The following is a 26,367-nucleotide window of genomic DNA, read 5'->3' on the forward strand; positions in this document are numbered from 1 at the left end:
ACTACATGACCCGGCATGCCGAGCGCCGCTACACGCCTACCGCCCTATCCCGCCTCACTGACTGTACGTCACGCTGACGCAACGAACAGAGGATCAGAGAAACTACAAGTCCCAGAAAGCATTGCGCAGCTAGAAAAAGGGGCGCTCGGTGTTGAGGCAGGGGACAACAAGCCAGAGATGAAGCTGGTGAGATTACTGTTCTTATAGTTTCTCTCATACCTTTATATCTGGCGTGTCTGCGATGTGCTACCCGCGTGGCTTCCTATGTCTAAACTACAGCTCCCAGCATCCCCCAACAGAGAGGACTGAGGAGGTTCTGCGAGTTGAAGCACCTGTGCCCATTGCTCTGTCTCTTATGTGTCTGACTGGTTGCTATGGCTACTGCTCTTTTGCCCCAGTGCTAGCGAATGACCCCCATGTGTTTGTTGCTAAATGCTCCTGAGAAATCTTTATGTACATATTATTAATGGGGTTGTACACCTTTAACTGTTAGTATGATGTAGAGAGGAATATTCTGAGACCATTTGCAATTGGTTTTCATTTTTTATTATTTGTGTTTTTTGAGTTATTTAGCTTTTTATTCAGCAGCTCTCCAGTTTGCAATTTCAGTCATCTGGTTGCTAGGGTCCACATTCCCCTAGCAACCATGCACTGATTTGAATAAGAGACTGGAATATGAATAGGAGAGGCCTGAATAGAAAGATGAGTAATGAAAACAATACATTTGTAGCCATACAGAGCATTTGTCGTTTAGGTGGGGTCAGTGACCCCCATTTGAAAGTTGGAAAGAGTTAGATTAGGCAAACCATTTAAAAACTATAACAAAAAAATAATGAAGACCAATTGAAATATTGCTCAGAATTAGCCACTCTATAGAGGAAGCAGACCCCGTTGTCACAGTGGGGCCCGGGGAAAAGGGGGGCCCAGTCTGTGGGGTCTACTACCTCTATAGCCAACAAGAACCCCCCCCTCCAGCCGCTCTCTTACCTGCAGCGGGGAAGCAGAGCGTGTTGGCACAGGGCGGAGTCTGGGCGGGGAGTGGGTGGGGTCTGGGCAGGAAGTGGGAGAGGGCAAAAGTGGATAGTGGGCGGGACAATGTGGATCGGAGTTTGGTGGGCCCCTCTGAAGCTTTTTTTGAAGGGGGGCCCAGCGCACTCAAGTTACGCCACTGGGCACATGAGTTGATTCAGGATATTTTTAGAAATGCACTGAATTCACTATTTTGGATTTGGCCAAACCCCCGAATCCTTCGAAAAAGATTCGGCCGCATACCGAACTGAATCTGAATCTTAATTTGCATATGCAAATTAGGGGTGGGAAGGAGAAAACATTTTTTACTTCCTTGTTTTGTGACAAAAAGCCAAGTGATTTCCCGCCCCTAATTTGCATATGCAAATTAGGATACAGTTCAGTCTGGCAGAAGGATTCATCCAATTCTTGCTGTAAAAGGCCGAATCCTGGATTTGGTGCATCCCTAGATATTTTGTAGTCTGAATGATCTCCAGCTAAATTGGCGGACAACAGATTACTGCAAATTGCACCCAATTCTATGGCAACAAGTCATGCAAGGTCATTCATTGGAGATATAGCGGATTATTCACTAGTTGGGTTTATAATGCCCAGATCTGGTCAGGCACTATTTGTACCTATTATTTAACAGTAAAGATCTGTGTCTCCAAAGATGCCCCAGTAGCTCCCCATCTTCTTTTCTGCTGATTCACTGCACATGCTCTGTGCTGCTGTCACTTACTGAGCTTAGGGACCCACTCACAATATAAAGTACACATAGAATAGAAATGTCACAATATACTGTGTGTGTATATATATTATTGATGTGCTGGCCCGAAGCTCGCGGGATGGGTGGGTTTGGGCAAACTTCCAGATGATGTCCTCCGACTGTGGACGGGGTTCACGCTGCACTTTTGTCCCACCGCAGCCTTCTGCCCCATTTCTGTCTCTGTGTGCGACTTTTTATATACTTGTGCAGGCCCCGCCCCCTTCCGTTACGTCGGGTGGGTGCAGGTATATAAAGAGGGCAGCACTCCAGGTTGTTGCCAGATATGGTTAGGGTCGGGTGCGGGTTGAATTTTAGTCATCATATATATATAATAGGAAATAATACATATGTGTTTTAAACTAGCATCCAGACACATCAAGGAAAGCTACCGAGGCAGTTTAATGCCAATAGAATAACCACAATAGTGCAAGCTATAACACTAAATTTATTCTGCAGAATGCTTTACCATACCTGAGTAACCAGCTCTAGAAGCGCTCTGTCTCTTTAGGATAGCAGCTGCCATATTAGCTTGGTGTGACATCACTTCCTGCCTGAGTCTCTCCCTGCTCACTCATAGCTCTGGGCTCAGATTACAGCAGAGAGGAGAGAGAGGAGCAAACTGAGCATGCTCAAGCCTTAGCCCTGGAGGTTTAAGCTGAAAACAGGAAGTCTGATACAGAAGCCCATGGAGTATATTTATCAAAGAGTGAAGTTAGAGATCACCACAATCCGCCAGCATGAAGTACCGCCTCTCTCTATTCCTTTCTATGGGATTTTTAAAGGCGTATGTAACATATGGTGAATTTTCACTTTCACCCTTTTGATAAATACGCCTTTAAAAATCCCATAGAAAGGAATAGAGAGAGGCGGTACTTCATGCTGGCAGATTGTGGTGATCTCTAACTTCACTCTTTGATAAATATACCCCATGGGTACACAATAGAAGGAAAGAAATGTGGTGTTTCTATTGACAGAGGACTCAGAGCAGTCCTTTTCCTTTAAAGGAGAAGCAAACCCAAAAGTTAAAAAAAAAACTACCGTACATGGGAAACAAAACCAACCTATTGGGTTTATTGAATGTTTAAAGGAGAAGCAAACCCAAAAGTTAAAAATACCCCTACGCTACATAGACCCCCCTCCCTCCTCCCCCCAGCCTAAGTGTTTCCCTGAGGAGGGAGGGGGGTCTATGTAGGGATTTTTAACTTTTGTGTTTGCTTTTCCTTTAAACATTAAATAAACCCAATAGACTGGTTTTGCTTCCAAAAAAGGATTAATTATATCTTAGTTGGGATCAAGTACAAGCCACTGTTTTATTATTACACAGAAAAAGGAAATATTTTTAAAAAAAATCAGGATTATTTGGATAAAATGGAGTCTATGGGAGTCTATTTTTCCTGTTCAATTACAATATTAATAATGGTGATATAATAACGAAGCAGAGCAGAATCTATTACAGATTGATCTCGGGACTGGAGGGTTGTTCTAGGTTTAACCCCTTGTGCTCGGGTCTGATCAGAAGAAGGTTTCGAGTATTATTTCCCCTTTAAAGGAGACACTCGCAGGAAGCTAGCGGAAAGGGCAGCCGAAACGGATGAGAGAATAAAGTGTTGTCCGGTTAAGTGCCGTGAAACAATTTCGCAGCAGTTAATGCACAGATAATTAGGGCTCGGCATTAGAGCAGCAGCGCATTAGCCCGTAGCACTCCGGCTTTGTCACGCCGCCAGCTCTAGGCTTTCATCTCTCACCCTCCGGCTTCCTCTTTATGCTGCTATTCAAAGCAAAGTCTTTAATATTTCATGGGCTTATTACTCCAGACTGTTAACAGACTGCTTACGTTGGGTTTTTATTTCTCTCCTTTCAGTACAGTCTGTCGGGGCATCCCACGCTCCCATGAAACGTCTTCAAGTTCAAGTCGAGCGCAATCATGTTGGACTGCGGCCTGGACATGACCTCCGCCCCACTTGTGCACAGGTACCAGCAACTGTCACCTCTTACACCATAGGCATCTCTGTCAGACCACGCTGCACTAGCAATGGATTCTGGGAGTTGTAGTTCACTGCCCCCTACATCCATAAGTTTGATATTTATGCCTTAAAGCATAGGGTTAACAAACAACCATGACGGTAAATTAAACATGATTGTGTGGATCCTGGTAGGGGTTTATCTGCATCGCCTCACGCCATATTCAAGGTCAGATTCAGTCAATTTAGATATTCAAGCAGTGGGAGGAACTACAACACAATCATGGCAGCTTACAGGGGTAGGGGCATGAGTCTGTGACTCAAGCAGTGGGAGGGACAAGAACACTCTCATGGCAGCTTACAGAAGAGGGGAAGGGAGTGTGTAACTCAAGCAGTTGGAGGTACTAGAATACTTTGAGGGAAGTTTACAGGGGGTGGCATGGAGTTTTACTCAAACAGTGGGTGGGACTAGAACACTGATGGAAGCTTACAGGGGAGGGGCAAGGAGTGTAACTCAAGCAGTGGGAGGGACTAGACCACAATGAATGCAGCTTACAGGGGTTTTGACAGGGAGTCTGGAACTCAAGCAGTGGGTATTTCTAAGATACAATGATGGTAGTTCACAGGAAGAGGCAGGGCTAGTGTTGCCACCTGGCCGGTAAAACACCAGCTGGGGCCGGTATTACAAATTTACCGGCAATGTAGCTGCCGGTAAATTTGTAATACATCAAACAAATGCCCATGGCCTGCACCCAGCCTAGTAAAAACAAACCTTTTTGGTGCTGGCTTGAGTCCAAACGCGAGCTGTGGTCCCGCCCCCTTTGACGTCACGACCGGCCCAGCCGATCACGCGCCATGGAACCACCCCCTTAATTGTCGCGATCAGCCCCTTTGCAGCCAGGGCCCATCCTTTTATTCCCTCCACCAGCCGGTAGAGATTTTTTTTAAAGATGGCAACCCTAGGCAGGGCCTATATTTAAGTAGCAGCTTTCATTTGGAGGCTGCAAGTTAATTACTGAGACCCAGAGACAGGCTGAAATTCAATGAACGCAGGTTACACTAGGAGCAGGGCTGGTTTACCATATACCACTGCCAGTTACTCTCCAACTGAATCTCGTGGCAAAGGAGGGGGGTGAGGGGTTGGGGGTACCTAGTTGACCTGTGACAGAAAGAAGTAATATCATCCGCATGCAAATTACGTCACTTCTGCATATGCACATCACATCATCCTGCTTATATCTGACAGGGAGGCTTGCAACTACAACTCCCAAATGGAACCCTACAGGACTTCGGTCAGGCAGAATCAGACACTCAGGGGCCTCTCACAGGAAAAGGGACAGGGAGTTTTTACTTAGACAATGGGCTTGACTAGAACATTCTTATGGCCACTTACTGGAGATTGTGTGTGGGGATATTTGCAGGCAGTGGGCAGCTACATCTGCAGGATCACATCTCATCTCACCCATGTCTTGTCTATATATACAGGTATGGGACCTGTTATCCAGAATGCTCGGGACCTGAGGCTTTCCGGATAACAGATCTTCATACCTTAAGTCTACTAGAAAATCATGTAAACATGAAATAAAGCCAATAGGCTGGTTTTGCCTACAATAATGATTAATTATATCTTAGTTGGGATCAAGTACAAGTTACTGTTTTATTATTACACAGTAAAAGGAAATCATTTTTAAAAATTTAGAATATTAGGATAGAATGGAGTCTATGGGAGGCGGCCTTTCTGTAATTCAGAGCTTTCTGGATAACGGGTTTCCAGATAATGGGGAAATATATATACATTTACGTGGCAAAACGTTGTGAAAAATTTCGCTCATCACTACCCATGACTCTTTGTGCTAGATTTGGAGATTTAGGCGCAACATCAGAATAGCATGGGGACAAAGTACAAAAACGTGGGTGCTCTTTGCAGTACTTTTATAATAAATAAACCCTACAGAGCAGTGGGTGTTCACCAGCAACACTTTCCTAAGCTGAGCCCTAGCTACACAACTAATTGGAGTATTGTTGTAGCATGCAAACATGTATCATTTACATATATATTATTTACATACATATTGTTTACATATATATTATCACGGCCGCCGTTAGAAATCACAACATTTTGCCCACCCCGGACCCAAGCCCCGCCCCAGATCCTGCCCACTCCACATCACAGTTAAAAGACCCCACAGACATCAGCGCTAAAAAAAGGTAACCCTCCCCCACACACAGAAGTTACCCCTTACAAGTTAAAAAAAAAATGGGGCCCAAAAAATATTTTTTAAAAAAAACCATTTGTGGCAGGGGGCCTATAGAGTATTAAAATAATACATTGGTAGCCAGGGGATTTAAAAAAACCCAAAAAACACAAAAATTGGTGTTCAGAGGAATTGAACTCGTGGCTTCAAGATTTAAACTTCACCTCCTTTCGTGACTTTGGGTCTTTTCGCCGCTTCAGGGCTTCAATTTCAGTTGTTTTCGTGACTTCCGATCTTTTCGCCACTTCAGGACTTCAATTTCGGCTGTTTTCATGACTTCCGATCTTTTCGCCACTTCAGGACTTCAATTTCGGCTGTTTTCATGACTTCGGATCTGTTCGCCGCTTCAGGACTTCAATTTCGGCTGTTTTCGTGACTTCGGATCTGTTTGCCGCTTCAGGACTTCAATTTCGGCTGTTTTCATGACTTCGGATCTGTTTGCCGCTTCAGGACTTCAATTTCGGCTGTTTTCGTGACTTCGGATCTTTTCAACGCTTCAGGGATTCAATTTCGGCTGTTTTCGTGACTTCAGGTCTTTTTGCTGCTTCTGGACTTCAATTTTGGCTGTTTTCATGACTTTGGGTCTTTTCGCCGCTTCTGGACTTCGGGTGTTCGGTTTTTCGCCACTTCCGCAATTCGGCTGTTCAGGACTTCGGAAGGAGACGGCATGGCTTTGGCGCTGTCAAGGGGGGCCCAGCTCTTTTAAAAAGTTCAGCACTGTGGGGCCCCCTTCAGGCCTGGGCCTGGTTACACTTGTACCCCTGTGCCCCCCTGATGGCGGCCCTGTATATTATTTACATATTTGTGATGCTTATTGCATGGTATTTTCTGTTGGAGCAATAAGTGTGCAGTTATAGTTTTGTAAAGAAACCCCGTTCTTTAAAGAGAGAGTGAGAAAAAAGAGGTGGGGATAAAGCTAACATTAAAAAAAAAAAAAGAACCATTTTGCATGGAAATCTCCCCTAATGGAGTTTTAATGTGATTCCATAGGAGGCGGTTGCAGTTGGATTGTGGATAAGGCTGTGGTCTAAATGTGTTGAGTGCTATTGGGTAGGAACTGCAGAATGAAATTCAGAAGCTTTCCTTTTATTCCCTTTACCCCAGTGGAGTTCAACTTCTGCAGAAAGATCTTTCTTCTCCTTTCATTGAAATGTTACCGTTTGATCTCGTCGGGCTTTGCCGGTGAGAAGTCTGTAGCATTTGCAGTTTCATCTGTCGTCTGTCACAAACAGCATGAGAATTTCTCCTGGTGACATCTCTCCATCAATCACTCTTTTATCCCTCATCAGCATTACTGTAAAGCCAGACATCAGAAAGGAAACAAGACTTGTGAATTGGCTTTTTGCTAAGTGAGCAGAATCTGAATTCTGAGAAATGAAACATATTTGTAACGTTTTATTTTCCTTTTGTTCTACGCTTTTCTGAGTTTTACTTTTTGATGTACTTTTCTCTTACATCCTTCCGCACACCTTACTTCCTCCTCTGTGTAGGACAGACTGAGTAACCAAAAAATGCCTACATTATCCCATCCCTTTCCTGGTTTAGTGGGATAATATCTTGCGAGTTGAGCCAGGCCTGATCATTTAACATCAAGTTCTTAAAGGGATACTGGGAACCTAAAGGGAACCTCTTAAAGTGAAAAAAATCTTTTCAAAACACATCAGTTAATAGTGCTGCTTCAGCAGACTTCTGCACTGAAATGCGTTTTTCAAAAGAGCAAAATGATTTTTTTATATTTAATTTTAAAATCTGACATAAGGCTAGACATCTTGTCAGTTTCCCAGGTGCCCCCAGTCATGTGACTTGTGCTCTGATAAACTTCAGTCTCTCTTTACTGCTGTACTGCAAGTTGGAGTGATATCACCTCACTCCCTTTCCCCCCCAGCAGCCCATGAGTAGAACAGTGGGAAGGTAACCAGAAAACAGCTCCCTGGTAGATATAAGACTATCACTCAATAGTAAAAGTCCATATCCCGCTGCGACTCTTTCAATTACTTTAAGTAGGAGAAACAATAGCCTATCAGAAAGCAGTTCCATTGTGCAGTACTGGCTCTTTCTGAAAGCACCTGACTAGGCAAAATTACCTGAGATGCACCTACACAGCAATATTACAACTAAAAAATACACTTGTGGGGTTAAGAATGAAATTTTACATGGTATCATTTTTTTTTGCGGTGTAAACAGTGTAATTTAGAAAAAACAAACACCATAAAATGATGACAGAATGCCTTTTTAGGAACCTTGCACAGTGATGGGTACACTCAAATGCACAGGGTAAACTCTGTGGGGGCCCGGGCTTTCTGCTGCGGAAACCAACAAGGAAAGTGCGTAACTAGAAATAAGTCTGTAAATGAGGTACCGGCAAGGATTTAGGGAAGACGAGATTCAGGCAAAAGGTTCAAGGCAGGCAGTAGAAACCGTTGTCAAAGAGTCAGGCAGGAGTCAAAACCAGGAATTCAGGCAGAGTAAACGCTTGGGCAGGATCAGTAAACTGAAGCCAGCTTGGGCACTTTCAAAATGGAGAATGGGCCTTTTAAAAGAATTGTGGCGCCAAAATTAAATACAAAAGATGACGTCCTTACGCTCGCCATAATGACGGGAGCGTCCTGATGCTCAGCTTCCAACAGCAGCGCAGTGATGCTGGCGTCAGTACAAGACGCGTGATGTCAGCAACAGGCGTGCCTTCGCCCCAGCAACCAAGAGAACCCGAAGATCTCCCTGTGCGTCTTACCCTTTAAGTATGAATGAGAGTGAATCCCAGAAGAAATGTTCAAACATCTAGTAGAAAGCCTGTCCAGAAGAGTAGACGTTAAATGGTGTTTCAGTAGTGAAGAGAAGACCTATTTCCTATTAATCCCCAGTGCCTGGATCTTCTGGATGGACTCTTCCTTCCCTCCGTGATAGAGGCAGGAGGTGGATCAGGCAAAGTTATATAAGTAGAAGAGGACCTATTGGTTGGGTCGGGTGCAGGTCACGATTTGACCCGACCCAATGTCGCTGACATCACAAAAGGGGGTGGGGCAGACACGCGCCTATAAATAGAGCCAGCTGATGGTGGAAACTGGCAGAGTATGGTCGGGGAGAGCGGAAGGAAGAGCGAACCTGCCTGCGACCTGTCAATCTTGTGCGGAAGTCGGGACGGCCCGCATATCACTAGTAAGAAGCATGAAAAAATATGTTTTGTTGGTGGATCCCCCTTCTTGATAAATATTAGTGTGTGGCTGTATATTGTCGTACTGATATTTCCACTTTTAATGCAGCTTAAAAGCAGACGTTACAGACTTTCAAGTGGGGATGCACCGAATCCACTATTTGGTATTTGGCTGAACCCCCCAATCCTACAAGAAAGATTTGGCTGAATACCGAAAAAAATCTGAATCCTAATTTGCATATGCAAATTAGGGATGGTAAGGGGAAAACATTTTTTACTTCCTTGTTTTTTAGTGACAAAAAGTCATGCAATTTCCCTCCCCTCTGTATTCGGCCAAATCTTTCTGAATCCTGCTGAAAAAGCCCGAATCCTGTACCGAATCCTGGATTCGGTGCATCCCTACTTTCATGTCAGTTTGAAAACACACTTGGTGGATTAACTCCCCAATTACCTTTGCTTCACTCGCCTCTGCTCGATGTCAGTGAAGGTGAGTGGTGTCTATCTTGTCTTCAGTCTAGAGATGTTAATGTTGCCTTAAATCCCTCAGCGGTAGATTAGTCTGATACTGAGCCAGAAGGTAATTTACTTTTAATGTGGCTAACTGGGGCAGACTGTTATTGTTGAAATGATAGATATTAGAGTGGACAAAATAGTCCTCACTACGGAAGATATTCTGTTCAGGGGGGTCCTCTCCAGTTAGATAAGAACTTTCCTGTTCGTGATACAATTTTGCAGCTAATTAAGCCTCAGTGGTTAAAGCCTGACAAAAAGCTTTCATTAACTAGGCTGTTTAAAGCCATGTATCCTTTTAATGAGGGAGCTGTTAAGCTATAGAACAAAGTTCTTCAAGTGAATCAGGCTGCTCCCAAATTGTCTAAAAAATGTAAATATCCATCTAGAGGATTTGGTTTCCTTGAAAGTATGGAGAAGAAAATGGCATATGCTATTAAAAAATGGTTTCAGCTCCAAGTGCAGGTGTTTGCACTAGTTTTTGCCTTATTCTCTGTGTGTGGGGCCCTTGGGGAATGATGGGAAGTAGAAAAGCTTTTGCCCTCAGGAGCCCACAAAAGTACAATTCCCATTAAGCTTGTAATATTTATGTGATACATCTTTGTATCAAATCAGGCTCACTACAAAGGCTGTCACTTCTTCTGTGGCATTCATTGGGGGTAATGTCTTGGCTGGCGGATCTTTGGGAATCTTTGCTTGGGTGTGAATTAGGCATGATTAAGCACATGTTTGGGCAAGAGTAAAGGTGGCCATACATGGGAAGACTAAAGCTGACAATTCTGCCCCTTAGACCCAGCTGGAAGTGTTCTGGCCCATGTTTGGGACCCCCCCAGGCCGACCCGGCCAATCTCTGGTCTAAAATTGGCAAGGACCACATTGGCTTGTTAATGGAGTCGTTGTCCCAACAGCCAGCATTTTCATTGTTGTGAATTGAACCTTTGATCCTCGTTTGTATTGGGGAAAGATCCACACATTTGGTGACCTCTCCAAACAAGTGGATCTTTTAATGTTTGGCCACCTGAAGTTCTTACCTCAGGCCCTTTAGACCATGTCAGCAGCATGTTGGCCTTACAAATCACTGAAGGAAAATTGGCAAGGTCTGAATGGGCTTGTTAATGCAGTCCTTAATTAAATTTTTTCTGAAATTTTGCCCCTGCCATGTGCAAGTTTAGGAAGACAGCGGGAGCTTAGGGAGCTAAATGTGTGGCTCAAGTCTTGGTATAGGAAGGAAGGGTTTGGGTTCCTAGAGCACTGGGCTGATTTTTCCTTGGGGTGCAACATATACAGTCGTGATAGATTGCACCTCAATGGAAGGGTCCACTGTGCTAGGCAAAAAGTAGGTTGGAGGAGTGTTTAAACTAGGCAAGGGTGGGTGAGCCAGAGTATTTTGGGGAAGCTAGGGTAGACTGGCAGTGGGATTAGTAAGGGGTCATGGGGAGGAGTGAAGGGGGCTTACAGTTCACCAGCTAAGGAGGTCCCTCTGTTACAAGGAAAACAGGCTAATAATAACTCTAGATATAATTCTCCATTAAGCAATGTAAATTTCAAAGGTAAAAGTAGTAACCTCCGCTGTATGCTGGCAAATGCACGGAGTTTTTCAGGTAAAATGGGAGACCTAGAATTAATTGCATGCTTTAAAAATTATGATATAATTGGTATCACTGAGACCTGGTGGGATGAAACATGTGACTGGGCTGTGAATTTAAATGGTTAAACCCTTTTTAGGAAGGACAGAGGGAATAAAAAGGGTGGAGGAGTGTGTTTGTATGTAAAGCCTGAATTAAAGCCATGCACTAAAGAAATAACAATAGCTGGCACTGGTGAGGGTGTAGAATCACTCTGGGAAGAGATTTTGACTGGGCAAAAGGTTACAAAGAGAATTATCATTGGTGTATGTTACAAACCATCTTGTATAAGTGACGAGAATGAAGCCAAATAGAAGCGGCTTCACAATTAGGTCAAGTTATTACTATTGGTGACTTCAATTATCCAGACATTGACTGGGGTAATGGGGTTGCCAAAACTGAAAAAGTGAATGCATTTGTAAATCTGCTGAATGACAACTTTTTATTTCAGCTCGTTCAAGAACCTACTAGGAATTCTCTATTGGATCTTGTAAAAACGAATAAAAAAAAAGAAAGGTGGGCTTTCACTGCAGTAACAAAAGAGAGGTTACTCTTTATAGTTCGGGGTTATTCCCCCAGCATAGATGTTTCTTCTTGGACAAGGAAAATTTGAAGCAGTGTCAAAAGAATGATTTTGTTCAAGAATGGCGCTGAATCTCTAGACTAGCAGGACTTTGGTTCCTCAAGAGTTTTATTTTTGTAACTTGCCTCTTTTTTTAAGTTCAAATGAGTCACTTGAGTTGTGGTACCTTATCTGAACACAAGAAGTTCTTGCCTAGTGTATTTTAGGTAATGATCATTATGGGTTGGTCTCCAAGATAGTCCTGTTGTTTCCAAGACAAAGCGATGATAAAATTGACTTTTTTATAGACCCCATTGCTTTAAAAATAGGTAATCGTAGATCTATTTGATGGTCCCCATGTCTTGAGTCAATGTGGGACAGTTGGATGGTCCTCCATACACAAGAATAAAGTAGGTTAAATTGATTTACCCTGTAAAATAGTCTCTTCAGGAATCATCAGTGATTCCTCAAGAGTTCATTGATGGCATATGTCATACTTTAAAATCTATATTACTTGCTAGATCTTCCCAGTCTTCTCTGTGGTCACCATAGCCTGTTTGTATCTTCCTCTAGTACATAATCCAAGAAGGTGTTGGGGAAGAGCCTGCTGGTCCAGCAGAGTTACTTTAGTGGTTTACAGTTTGTTATCCTTTCTATAAAATATATATGTCTATGTATATGATCTTCTGTCTGATCACTTTTAGGAAAAGAAACAAGATTATGAAGCCTTGCAAACATTTTCCGTTGACCTACAGAACTGTCTTCAGAGGTAACCTGAGAATTAGTCGACAGAAACTAAGAGCTCTGTTCCGTTATCTTGGGTTTCTGTCGCTAATTACAGCTATTAAAAATGACTCTTCTGGCAATTTCAGCTTGAATCTGGTTAGCAAATGCTACTGTGGCTAATAAATATGTGTCTGAGCTATTAATTTAAAGCATTTACTAAACACCATTAATGGATAAAATAAAGCCATTAGAGCTCCCTGTCCTCATTTGCCGCTTTGATCGTATGTTTTTTTACCTTTCCGTGCCAGGTAGACCTAGAGTCAGTCCCAGGCACAACGGGGTTAATGGCTTCTCATTGTATTTACTGGAACAATGTCGATTGGAGATGCTTGGAAGTAATTCACATTTGACTCTTTTTCATTTATGACATTGATATCTTGGCTTAAACCGGGAAACTGAAGTTTATATAAACATAAACTAGACAAGTATTGTATTTTAGGTCACTTTTGCCATTTTCATTTTTTTAAAAAAAAAAAGTTTACAGCAAGGTTTGATTTTTGTTCGGCTTAGGTTTGGGAATAAATATAGGGTATACATATAGGTGGAAGGTAATTTTTGTGTTGGGGGGCGCTAATTAAGACATTTTCTATAAACGTCTTCATAATATTCCAGGCCTAGTTGCACATATAATACCCAGTGGGAGCAGCTGCAATTTGAACCCCTCAGATCAGGATAAATATAGAGACAATCCCCAGAAAACATGTCGGGATAAATACAGTGCTAATTCCATATAAAATGTCCCCCAGAAGACATATTAGTATTAATACAATGGTGATTTAATTTAGAATACCCAGAACACCCAAGTTAAATTCAGTGTAATTTATAATACCCCCAGAATACATGGCAGAATAATGATATTGGCAGTTATTTATGTTTAATAACCCCAGAATACATGGCAGGATAAATTCAGTGCCCATTCCTTATTTAATACCTCCATTCTGTTTGTTGTAGGAAATGCTTTGGTTTTTGTTTGAAGAGGTTTAGGGGGTTATTTACTAAACTCCGAATGCAAAAATCACGTTGTTATAAAATCTGACTTTTATAAAATAACAAATTTTCCCGGGAATTTATTAAACCCCGAGGATGGAAAAGTCTGAATCTGAAAATCCGGCATCTCAGACCAGTCGAGGTTTCATATAAGTAATGGGAGAAGTCCCAATAATTTTTTGATTTGCGCTGAGTTTCGTGCAATACCCCAAAGTTTTCAGAGTTTTCGGGTGAAATTCAGATAAAAAAAATTTAAAATATCGCAAAATCTGATTTTTTTTTCCGCAAAGCAAATATTCGGGAAAAAGTAATAATAAATAAGTGTAAAAAACCAGAGCGGATTTGATCGAGGTTTGTAGTAGAAAATATTGAGATAAATTCAGACTTTGATAAATAAGTTTCCATTAAAATGTCATTGTAACACAGCTATGCAGGAGGGATGTGGAGTTGGCACAGAAATCCTTCAACTGCTACTCTGCAACTGCTACTCTGTCAATTTAAATGTATTGGGAGTTAGTCAGTACATTTTTGCCAACTCAGACTCCAAGTACCGGTACAGGTACTCCAGGCAAAATTGCTTCCAACTCTGCAGTTCTGCATCTATGTATGATGAAAAGGAAAACATGTCTCTTTCAAAACACAACAGTTAATAGTGCTGCTCCAGGATACTTCTGCACTGAAATCCATTTTTCAAAAGAGCAAACAGATTTTTTATATTTCATTTTGAAATCCGACATGGGCCTAGACATGTTTCCCAGTTGCCCGCAGTCATGTGACTGGTGCTCTGATAAACTTCTGACCCTTTTTACTGCTGCACTGCAAGTTGGAGTGATACCACCCCTCCCTTTCCCCCCAGCAGCCCATCAGCAGAACAATGGGAAGGTAAAGTTATATAAGAACGGCACTCAGTAGTAAAAATCCAAGTCCTGCTGCGACTCCTTCAGTTAGGTGGAGTAGGAGAAACAATAGCTTATCTGAAAGCAGTTCCATCATGAGATGCTGACTCTTTCTCAAAGAACTTAAATTAAATTTTATATGGTAGAATGAATTATTTGCAGTGTAAACAGAAATAAAAACAACACCACAGAATCATTTTTAACAGTTCAGGGCTATGGGCTGTTTCCCACACACAGGGGTAGCCTTAATATATGTATATGATTTCCCTACCATATCTCATGGCATTATACACACACAAAGAATAAGAATAATATTTGATGAAATCTGGACGATATATAAGAACCCCTTTAATAGACATAGAGGGCTCCTCCTGCTCTTGTTGATGTAAGATGAATAAAGGAATAAAATAGTTTTTGAGAATCTGATTTCACTAAATCATGTTTTACGTTTGAATTTTGCACTTTTCCATAAATAAGTTTTTCTATTTTTCATTTAAAGAAAAGTAAAAATTCAGATTTTGATTAATTTGGCTCCCCGTAAAAAAAAGTGAGCTAGTTCTTTATCTTGTCTTGCTGGTTTTTTTTAACTCTTTTATTTTTTTTAATGGAAAGACCATAATTAGCAAAAAAAAAAAATACAGGAAATAAAAAGTGAGTCCAAAGCAAAAGTGAAAGTGAGATAAAGAACATAATGTTACCAGATTCCCTAGTAAAAAAAAAATAAATAAAGCAGCTCCAACAAAACACATGTAGCATTTCTTATCCCTCCTGAAACACTATACATGGGAAGGCCTAATTATCAAAATTCAATTTTGTGCTTGAAATGAACTTGAATGTTTGTGTATTGATTAAAAATTAAAAAAAAAAACCTTTATTCAATAAAACTGCAAAAAAATACTTGAGTAATTCTACTTATTTTCAATGGGTCTACAAACTATTAGAAACATGTAAAAAAAAATCTTGAAGAAAAAAGCCTGAATTTTGCTTAGGACAGCTCTGATTGACCTCTACTTGCAAACTTTTAGGTGCATTTAATTTTTTCAGTGATTAACACATAAAACATTTGTAAGTTTTTGAAACTATCATTTGAATGTTTATTTTAGCTAAAAAAAAAAAATCGAATTACAGCAAAAATTCAGATGTTGATAAATGTTCCAGATGCCCTTTCCAGTAGTTTTTCCTTAAAAGGTTGATGGAAATTATAAAAAACATTCAATGCTTTTGCCAACCAACTTTGAAAATGTGTTCAAAATTAAAACTAAAATATTTCCCATAATAACTGAAAAAAGCATGTCCCAACATTAGGGGCAGATTTATTAATTTACAGGTTGTTGTGTTGATGCAATCGCATTACATTTAAAAAAAAACAAACACAAAAAAACTCAGGGCAGGTTTATGTGACCGAGGTGCACTGAACTTTATTTCATCACCAACTGAAAATAGCCAATACAGTAGTCCTTTTTATATTGAACGATTGTCATTACAAAAAATTAGTCCGCCATTCCAAAAGCCATAGGGGCAAATTTACTAAAGGGCGACGTGACTAACGTTAGCATAAATTTGCCAACGTCATTTCGGTACTTCGCCGATTTACTAACTGGCACTGCCGTAACTTCGCTAGCGATGGAGATAGACTCTAGCGCTACTTCGCTCTCTTACGCTAGGCAAAGTTTTGCTCTGGCAAAAGAGCAGTACTTCCCAAATTCACTAAAATGCGGATTTTGCTGAACCTTACCTCTTGCGCCAGACTTGCCTTCGCCACCTCAGACCAGGCGAAGTGCAATGGAATGTATAGGGCTTCTTCAATTTTTAGCTGAAAATTTTTCTAAGTCCCAAAAAATGCTGGCGTCTTTTAGGGGGTTATTTACTAAGCTCCAAATACCCGTAATTCCCCGAAATCCAAAAAATGTGTGATTTTTTTTATAAAATCGGACTTTTAAAAAAAAATCATAAATTTTTCGGAATTTATTAAACCCCGAGGGCTAAAAAGCCCAATATAAAAACACAGCATCTCAAACCTGTCGAGGTTGCATAAAATGGGAATGGGAACAGTCCCATTGATTTTTGGTTGTGTCGGGGGTTTCGGGTAATTTCACGATATTTTCGGAGCTTTCGGGTGAAAACTCTGAAAAATTTGGAGATTTCGGGGAAAATTCACGAAAAAATCTTGAAAATCGGAGCTTTCCCGCAAAACTGATTTTCGGGAAAATGTAATAATAAATAAGCGTTGAAAAAACCTGAGCGGGTTAAATCGGAGTTTGTAGCAGCCGATATTGAGATAACTTCGGCCCTTGATAAATAACCCCCTTAGTGTTTTCAGGTTTTTTTAAGGGTCATAGGCTGCAAAAGTCTGTAAAAAAATTTTTTGGGTACCTGGGCTCCCCCATACATTTCGCACATATGGCACATAAACTATACAGTGGACTCATGTGTAGGGCAATATAACAACTCAAATTCATTTTATTAAGGTTCCCTTGACTTGTGTAGTCCCGCCCTATGCAAATTAGCCAACACTAGCGCAACTTCGCTTTGCTTGCCGCAGATAGCGCAACTTAGCCAGAGTTTGGCTCCTTGGACGCAACTTCGGATTTTAGTGAATTAGCGTTGTCCTGGCAAATCTACGCCTGGCGAAGTGTTGCAATGTGAGCGAACCCGTCGCTGGCGAATTTATGGAGGTTAGTGAATTTGCCCCATAGAGAGACGGGGTTATGATGTCACAAAAGGGGATGGAAAATGGAAGGGTGTGAGCCAATAGAGTGGAAGAGTTTATATGCCGAGGACTTCCCACACCAGTTGAACTGAAGAAGCTGCTCGGATGAGTAGTGAAACGTCTTCATTGATTACTCAGCAAGTCCAGTTGTTTTAGAACTACTTATTTTAGATGCTTAAAAATAAATGAAAGTAAAATTGATGAGGGGACTATTCTAAGCACTTTTGCAATGTACATTCATTATTTATTTTGTTTTAATTTTCAAGATATTAAGGGATACATGTACTGTTAATATGAATGAATTTTGTTACAACAGCGCCACCTGCTGGTCAGTTTCCCACCAGTCTGACCAGCAAGTAGTCAAGGAAGTTGTCAGGAGAAAGAAAGAGGCTGATGTTCTTCTGCTTAGGAAAGATTTGCGAAAGATTTCTAATTGTTTTCCTAAGCAGAAGTTAATAAAAAATAAATAATTAATGAATGTCGTCAATTTTACATTCACTTATTTATAATGTTTACTTATGCTTTAATACACAGTCCCTCCTGTTATGCCACCACCAAGATGGAGTGACTGCCGCTTGGAGAGACTATCTGTGAGCAACTTTGGAGGCTTTAGATATTAATTTGGCATTGAAGCTTTGTTTTTCTCTCCATTTATCTAAGTAGAGTCAACACTGTACTCGTAGCATCATTGCCCCCCCCCCAGCAGAATAATTGATTTGGGGTGATGGGGGGGGGGTAGTTGTAACCCATTTGCTTCCAGGACTGATGTTGTGCGGGTGGTATATTCCAGCTCTGTGCTCAGTGAGTGGAGTGTAAATGCCAGACACCAGCCAGTGCCGCAGACATGGTTAATATTCTCCTGTTCTCTCTTTTCAGACACAGTTGATAGATTTGTCTACTGTAGATGTGATTCTCATCTCTAACTATCACTGTATGGTGGCGCTGCCATACATCACCGAGCGCACCGGCTTCACTGGCACCGTGTATGCCACCGAGCCGACAGTTCAGATTGGCACGTAAAAAGGGACCTGTTATCTAGAATGTTCAGGACCTGGGGTTTCCCAGATAATGAATCTTTCCATAATTTGGATCTTCTTACCTTAAGGGCAAGGCCAGACGTGGTGTTTTTGCGGCGTTTTTACATTGCGTTTTTAAAAAAGAACAGCCAGGCGTAAATACGCCACTGAAACCACATGCGATCGTCAACATGCGTTTTTCATCACGTAGGATTCTTTTCCCAACATGCACTTCTCATTGTTTTCATTGAGAATTTGGACGCCATATTTAAAATACACTGCGTATTTACACAAGGTGTGGTTTCAAATAGAGTCTATTGATTTGGTAGTTTCTTGACGTATTGGCGTTTCTGCTAAAAAACGCCAATACTCGCATCCTGTGGCGGATTTCAGCTTGCAAGCGCCCTGTGTGAATTGCCATAGTGCGTTTTCCATTAGTTTCAGTGGTAGTGCAGTTTATGCGTAATTACGCCTGGTTGTTCTTTTTTAAAAACGCAACGTAAAAACGTCGCAAAAACGCCACGTCTGGCCTTGCCCTTAGTCTACTAGAAAATCATGTAAACATTTGACTTACCAATAAGGATGGGGGGACCAGGTGCACAAGCCCCAGACTTTCAGCTTTTGGGAGGCAATAAATGCGATTCGATATTCATAGTAGGACTTCACTCCAATGCTTCATGCGATTACAAGTAGATTTTATGTAACAAAGAAACATCACAAATGATGTAGCCTTACGCGTTTCGTGCCTTGTGGGCACTTAATCATAGGCTGGACATTAGTGATGTGCGGGTCGAGAATTTCTCCATCCGCACCGGACCCTAACCCCCTCCCAATCCGCATCTGGCCAGGTCCGCTGCTGCCCTCTATTTATAGACCCTCGCCCGCTCCACAGTGACATCACAAAAGGGGTGGGACAGGCGCAAGTCTATACATTTTGGCGCTGGAAGTGCAAGGTCATGAAGATTTTGTGCAGGAGTCGGTTCGAACCATGGGGCCCGCGCATCACTACTGGACATCTTCTGAACACACAAAGATTTTTAAATGAAATTGAACCAATCAAATTCAAGCATAGGACAGCCAATCACAGTCGTCAACATTAAATAAGTTAGACTGTCCAATGTTATACATAGAGGCATAAGCTCTAAAAGATTTTTTTTGTTTTTTTAAAAAAAAGTTTTTACATTTGAGAAATATTTTCTGTATCAATAGATCCTGGTCAAGATAATAAGTGTGTAGGTGACAACTTCAGTGTTATAAACAGTTATAATTACACAAAACAAGAACCGTTATAGTCAATATTCATTCCTAATGGTTGTCTAGTACCCAGATAAAAATAATCATTTAGCTATCCCATATCTATACAGGTATGGGATCTGTTATCCAGAATGCTCGGGACCTGGGGCTTTCCGGATAAGGGGTCTTTCCGTAATTTGGATCTTCACACCTAAAGTCTACTAGAAAATCATGTAAACATTAAATAAACCCAATAGGCTGGTTTTGCTTCCAATAAGGATTAATTATATCTTAGTTGGGATCAAGTACAAGCGACTGTTTTATTATTACACAGAAAAAAGAAATCATTTTTAAAAACCTGGATTATTTCATTATAATTAGGGATGCACCGAATCCGCTATTTTGGATTCGGCAGAACCCCTGAATCCTTCTCAAAAGATTCGGGCCGAATCTTTTGCAAATTAGTGGTGGGAAGGGGAAAACGTTTTTTACTTCCTTGTTTTGTGACAAAAAGTCAAGCTATTTCCCTCCCCGCCCCTAATTTGCATATGCAAATAAGGATTTGGATTTGGTTCGGCCAATCAGAAGGATTCGGCCGAATCCGAATCCTGCTGAAAAGGGCCAAATCCTGGCCGAATCCCGAACCGAATCCTGGATTCGGTGCATCCCTAATTATAATGGAGTCTATGTAATTTGGAGCTTTCTGGATAATGCGTTTCCGGATCCCATATCTGTAGTATAAAATGCTGTGAAATGACTGATTGTCTGATACACCCACCCCTTTGTGGTTAAACATTTGGTTGGACCCCACCTTATCTCTATGAGATGGTAAATAATGGCCAATCATATCAGACTGTATAAAAGCTTTCACCCTAATTGGCCTTTATACCACTGGCTTGTGCTTCTCTATTGTTCCAGAACTGACCAGAAAACCAGGAATCAATGCTTCAGGCCCAGTTATGATTGGCCAGCTCTACAGTTAGAACCAAAACTAGTGCAGGGAGCACCCAGTACAGCAGACATAGCAAGTGCAGAGACTACTTTGTTCACCTCCCCTCCTTGTGGAATTTGCCCTACAGCACATGGATGTGTTAACTTAAAGGAGTGGTTCACCTTTACATTCACTTTTAATATGTTATGGAATGGCTTATCCTAAGCAACTTTTCAATTGGTCTTCATTTTTTCTTTTTTTTATAGTTTTTGAATTATTTGCTGTCTTCTTTTGACTCTTTCCGGCTTTCAAATAGGGGGTCAATGACCCCATCTAAAAAAACAAATGCTCTGTAAGGCTACAAATGTATTGTTATTGCTTCTTTTTATTACTCATCTTTATATTCAGGCCTCTCCTATTCATTTTCCAGTCTCTTATTCAAATCAATGCATGGTTGCTAGGATAATTTGGACCCTAGCAACCAGATTGCTGAAATTGCAAATAACTAAATGACTCAAAAACCACAAATAATAAAAAATGAAAACCAATTGCAAATTGTCTCAGAAAATCACTCTCTACATCATACTAACAGTTAAAATAGAGGTGAGCAACCCCTTTCACACATTCCCAAAGGCTCTGTATTCAGGGGATTGGAATATAAATTACTATTAGCGTTGATCATGGGTACAGAGCCATGTTCAAGCATGAGAATAGTTAACTCTGATCCAGGGCCGCCATTAGAAATCACGGGGCCTGTACAACAAAATTTTCGGGGGGCCCCCTGGGCCCCACCCACACTAGCACCCAAGCCCCACCCCAGATCCCTCCCACTCCACCCAAGCCCCACTCCATCCTGCCCAAAGACCACACAGACATCAGCGCTAAAAAAGTAACCCCCCCACACACAAGTTATAAAAAGCTATTGATGGTCAGGGCCCCTTATAAGTTAAAAAAAAAAAAAACATTGGTGGCAGGGTCTCCCTTACAAGTAAAAAAAAATTCGGGCCCCAAATATATATTTTTTTAAAAAACATTGGCGCCAGGGCTCCCCTTACAAGTTAAAAAAAATTAGGGCCCTAAATTTTTTTAAAAAAAAAAAACATTGGTGGCAGGGGCCTATAGAATATTAAAATAATACATTGGTGGCCAGGGGATTAAAAAAAAACAACACATTGGTGTTCAGTAGAATTGAACTTGTGGACTTCAACTTCGCCTCCTTTCGTGACTGTGGGTCTTTTCGCCGCTTCGGCTGTTTTCGTGGCTTCGGGTCCTTCGGCACTTCCACATTTCGGCTGTTCAGGATGGCCGCACGCACGGCTTCGGTGCTCTCGAGAGGGGCCCGACTCTTTTCAAAACTGCGCCACTGCCGGGCCCCCCTTCATGCCCGGGACACTTGTCCCCTCCCCCTGATGGTGGCCCTGCTCTGATCTAGTGGAAAGAGCCCATTTTTGGAGTAAAAGTGATGGTAAACTGTGTAAAATACTTTCTCCATATTCACAAACAAAAATCCGCCTAAATTCTGACTCAACCACCATTTTTCATATTTTAGTGAAAGAGACAGTTTACACTTTTATGAATTTGTCTTTCAAACAAAATAAATATGGCAAAAAAACAACATTTTAAACAACATTTTCTCCCAACATTTTAAAAATCGAGTAAAACCCAATGTAAGGGTAGGACTTCACGAGCGATTATGTGGCGATCCGACACGCTGCAAAAAAATGCATGCGACTTGTCATAATCGCTCGTGTAATCCTACCCTTAGGGCTCTTACTCATGAGCGTTTTTACCTGCGCTCCGTTTTTCGGCGTTCAGCCGCAGGGGAGCGCAGGAATAGACGTATTTCATTATTTCAAATGGGGCTGTACTCACACAGGCGCGTGTAGGTGCCGAACGCCGGAAAAATGCAGCATGTTGCGTCTCAAAACAAAAAAGTGTATTTTATATCTTTTTAACTTACAGTTGCATTAGTTTTATCTTAAAGGGATACGGTCATGGGAAAACATGTTTTTTTCAAAACACATCAGTTAATAGTGCTGCTCCAGCAGAATTCTGCACTGAAATCCATTTTTCTAAAGAATAAACAGATTTTGTTATATTCAATTTTGAAATCTAACATGGGGCTAGATATATTGTCAGTTTCCCAGCTGCCCCCAGTCATGTGATTTGTGCTCTGATAAACTTTAGTCACTCTTTACTGCTGTACTGCAAATTTGAGTGATATCACCCCCCCCCCAGCAGCCTAACAACAGAAAACAGCTCCCTAACACAAGATAACAGCTGCCTGGTAGATCTAAGAACAGCACTCAATAGTAAAAGCCAAGTCCCATGAGACTGATTCAGTTACATTAAGTAGGAGAAATTATATATATATTAAAAAAAATATTAAAAAAATCTAAAGGAAAAGTAAAGCCTCCCAGTCAATTTTTTAGTTTTAGCAGCACTTCGACACTTGACCTAAAATAATAAAACCTACTCCTGCCCGGCCGAACCAAATCCTAATTTGCATATGCAAATTAGGGGGGAGGGAAATCGCATGACTTTTTTTCACAAAACAAGGAAGTAAAAAACATTTTCCCCTTCCCACCCCTAATTTGCTATGGCAAAACAAGGGACGCCTCTCTTTATCCGGCTGCGTCTATTTTCATTTGCAAATTAGGATTCACATTCTGTTCGGTATTCGGCCGAATCTTTCCCAAAGGATTCGGGGGTTTGGCCAAATCCAAAATAGTTGATTCAGTGCATCCCTAATAATTGTCCTAGGTAAAATAACCCGAAATTCCAATTTAATGGCTGACTGTCGGGTTTAGTAGGAGCTAAAGACAAATTCAGACAAAATGTTGTGCAAAAGACAAAATCTGAAAAGTGTCTGTTTAAAAGACAAAAGTGGAGATAGAGGTTTGTGAATTTGGTGGACATTTTTATCTCCATTTTTATTTTGTCTCAATATCACCACTTTTTTGAATTCCAAAACTTTTGGTATGTGTATGTTGCAGTGGAGGAGTCTGGGAGTGAGCCACGGCTGGGTGCTGTTCCTTTTAATAATAATTTCATGGATGCGTTTAGTGGGTTTTTTTTTTCTTTGGCGCCCTCTTATGATAAACTTGTATTTCTGCAGGATTTTCATGGAAGAACTCGTGAATTCCATTGAGCGGGTACCCAAGGCTCAGTCTGCCACCTTGTGGAAGCACAAAGAAGTACAAAGGTATTCACTATCCATTTTGCGGAGGTGTAGAATTATTATTATTATTATTATTATTATTAATAACATGCGTGTATTATTATTTATATATTATATATAAATATTCATATAGTGCTTCTTCTGTACACAGCGCTGTACAGGAGAAGTAGTAGTATTATGATACTGATTCCACTATTTTGGATTTGGCCGAACCCCCAAATCCTTTGCGAAATATCCGGCCAAATACCGCACCGAATCCTAATTTGCATCTGCAAATTAGGGGTGGGAAGGGAAAAACATATTTTATTTCCTTGTTTTTTGACAAAAAGTCACACGATTTCCCTCCTCACTCCTAATTTGTATATGCAAATTCGGTTCGGCCAGGCAGAAGGATTCAGCCGAATCCTGCTGAAAAAGAGAGAATCCTGGCCGAATCCCGAACCAAATCCTGGATTCGGTGCATCCCTAGTATTATGCCTTATTCAGATTTCACAGCAGATTATACATCAGGGGTGTAATTTCGGGGGTCCCCCTGCAAATAATTTCATCCGGGACCCCTCTGCAGGGGCGGAACTACCGGGGGAGCAGGGGGTGCGAGCGGGCCAGGGCCCGCACCCCCTCAGGGCCCCCCCGGCAGTCCGCGCGCCGTGCATATCCCGGCCAGTTATGGGTTTACGGAGGGGGACGGGGGGCCCGGCTGCGCATCCTGTGCCAGGGCCCCCTCTAGTTCCGTTTCTGCCCCTCTGCACATCATCGCTGGGTCTGTTGGCTGATCAATAGCAATAAAAGGACACAGCGCTGGAGATTGTGCAGGTAGTAACGACTCACTACTGTACAAGGGGAGGCTGAGCATCTAATGGGCTCGGTATTAATGTATCACACAGCCATTTATCTTTGTAGTCCTTGGCAGAGGTTTGTGGCTTCAGTATTTAGCTCTACGGCCCGTCAGTCAGGCTCAGACAGAGAAATCGATTGGCTGTTTAAGAGAGGATGTGTGAGTAATAGAAAGAGCAGTGCCCTCTTAACCCCGTGGGTACTTTTGGGAAATGCACAGGGATGTTAACCCCTGAATCTGGGGGATGCTGGGAATTATGGATGTTTGATTAAGGCTGAACTTAAATGATGTCATTATCAGTATGGCTCGTTATTTTTGCCTTCCTCTGGATCAGCTGGCAGTTAGGCAGGTTATATATAGACTTAAAAGGTTGAACTTGATGGACGTGAGTCTTTTTTTCAACCTGACTTACTATGTTCTAGGCTGCTGCCCGCACCGCTGAAGGACGCAGTCGAGGTTTTCACCTGGAGGAAATGCTACAGCATGCAGGAGGTGAATGCAGGAGGTGAATGCAGGAGGTGAATGCAGGAGGTGAATGCAGGAGGTGAATGCAGGAGGTGAATGCAGGAGGTGAATGCAGGAGGTGAATGCAGGAGGTGAATGCAGCTTTAAGCAAGATCCAGCTCGTTGGATACTCCCAAAATAAAGTAAGTAATGCTGCTGTTTATGCTTAAATAGCTGTCAGCTCTTGCACCGATTCCCTATCCAGTTGCCCCCAACTCACCTTTTGATGACTATTCACTTTTACTGTGCCATAAACAATATGATTCTAAGATCATTAGTGCCCACAGTAAATAATCCCATTAAAGGCTTCCTAGAAAGTTTAGGGATTCAATTAGGATCACTTAACAGAAGTAACTTTTCAATATATAGTGAATAAAGTACCCCCTCTTGTAAATTATAAGGATATTATAAGTTACCGAGGAGTTTCATGGCCATATAAAAGTACGAGGCCGAAGGCCGAGTGTTTTTATACAGGTCATGGAACTCCGAGGTAACTTCTAATATCCTTATATTTTACAACTGGGGGTACTTTATTTATTATAATACACAAATTTCAATGAGTCATGTGACAGAAATGACATCAGAACTCACTGTTTATAACTGATGACATCAGAACTCACTGTTTATAAGGATATAATTTACAAGATATTCATGGCTTTTGTGTATTATATATATATTATGTAGTGCAGCCCTCCGCTTGGATTTCTGACAGATTAGATGGGGCAGACATATGCTTCTGGGGAGGCTGGCTTTATCTTTTTATACATTATATATTGAAAGTTGCTGCTTTTAAAGGTACAGTTCAGTATAAAAATAAACACTGGGTAAATAGATAGGCTGTGCAAAATAAAAAATGTATCTAATATAGTTAGTTAGGCAAAAATGTAATGTATAAAGGCTGGAGTGAGTGGATGTGTAACATAATAGCCAGAACACTACTTCCTGCTTTTCAGCTCTCTTGGTTTCCACTGATTGGTTACCAGGCAGTAACCAATCAGAGACTTGAGGGGAGACCACATGGGACATATCTGTTGCTTTTAAATCTGAGCTGAGGATCAATTGCAAACTCACTGAATAGTTATGTCCCATGTGGGCTCCCTTATAGTCACTGACTAACTCAGAGTTAGAGAGCTGAAAAGCAGGAAGTAGTGTTCTGGCTATTATGTTACACATCCACTCACTCCAGCCTTTATACATTACATTTTTGTCAAACTGTTGTTTCCCTCCGTACAGGGGCCACTCAGACTCCAGGGAAGGAGAATGGCACACAGGATGCTGTGGTTTATAGCCACCCGATAAATGGAATGGCACCGATGCACCAAAACCAGTCCCACACAGAAACAATGTAAATCCGGTGCCACATTTTTAGGCTATTTATAAGAGCGGGCACTTAAAGGAAAAGGAAATCTACAGAGACAGTTTATTGGCTCCTCTCTCCTCACCACAC

The 26,367-nt window shown here is 41.5% G+C and overlaps 1 long non-coding RNA gene across 1 annotated transcript; it reads left to right on the forward strand.

The window, feature by feature from the left end:
* The first annotated feature begins 38 nt into the window (after positions 1-38).
* On the forward strand, positions 39-26,367 carry LOC108717245. The gene is made up of 5 exons (XR_001935831.2): positions 39-186; positions 3,639-3,748; positions 23,519-23,605; positions 24,839-25,063; positions 26,154-26,367. It is a non-coding gene; the product is annotated as an uncharacterized LOC108717245 (long non-coding RNA).

Source organism: Xenopus laevis, chromosome 5L, assembly GCF_017654675.1.
Source record: "Xenopus laevis strain J_2021 chromosome 5L, Xenopus_laevis_v10.1, whole genome shotgun sequence".
Classification (NCBI taxonomy): Eukaryota; Metazoa; Chordata; class Amphibia; order Anura; family Pipidae; genus Xenopus; species Xenopus laevis.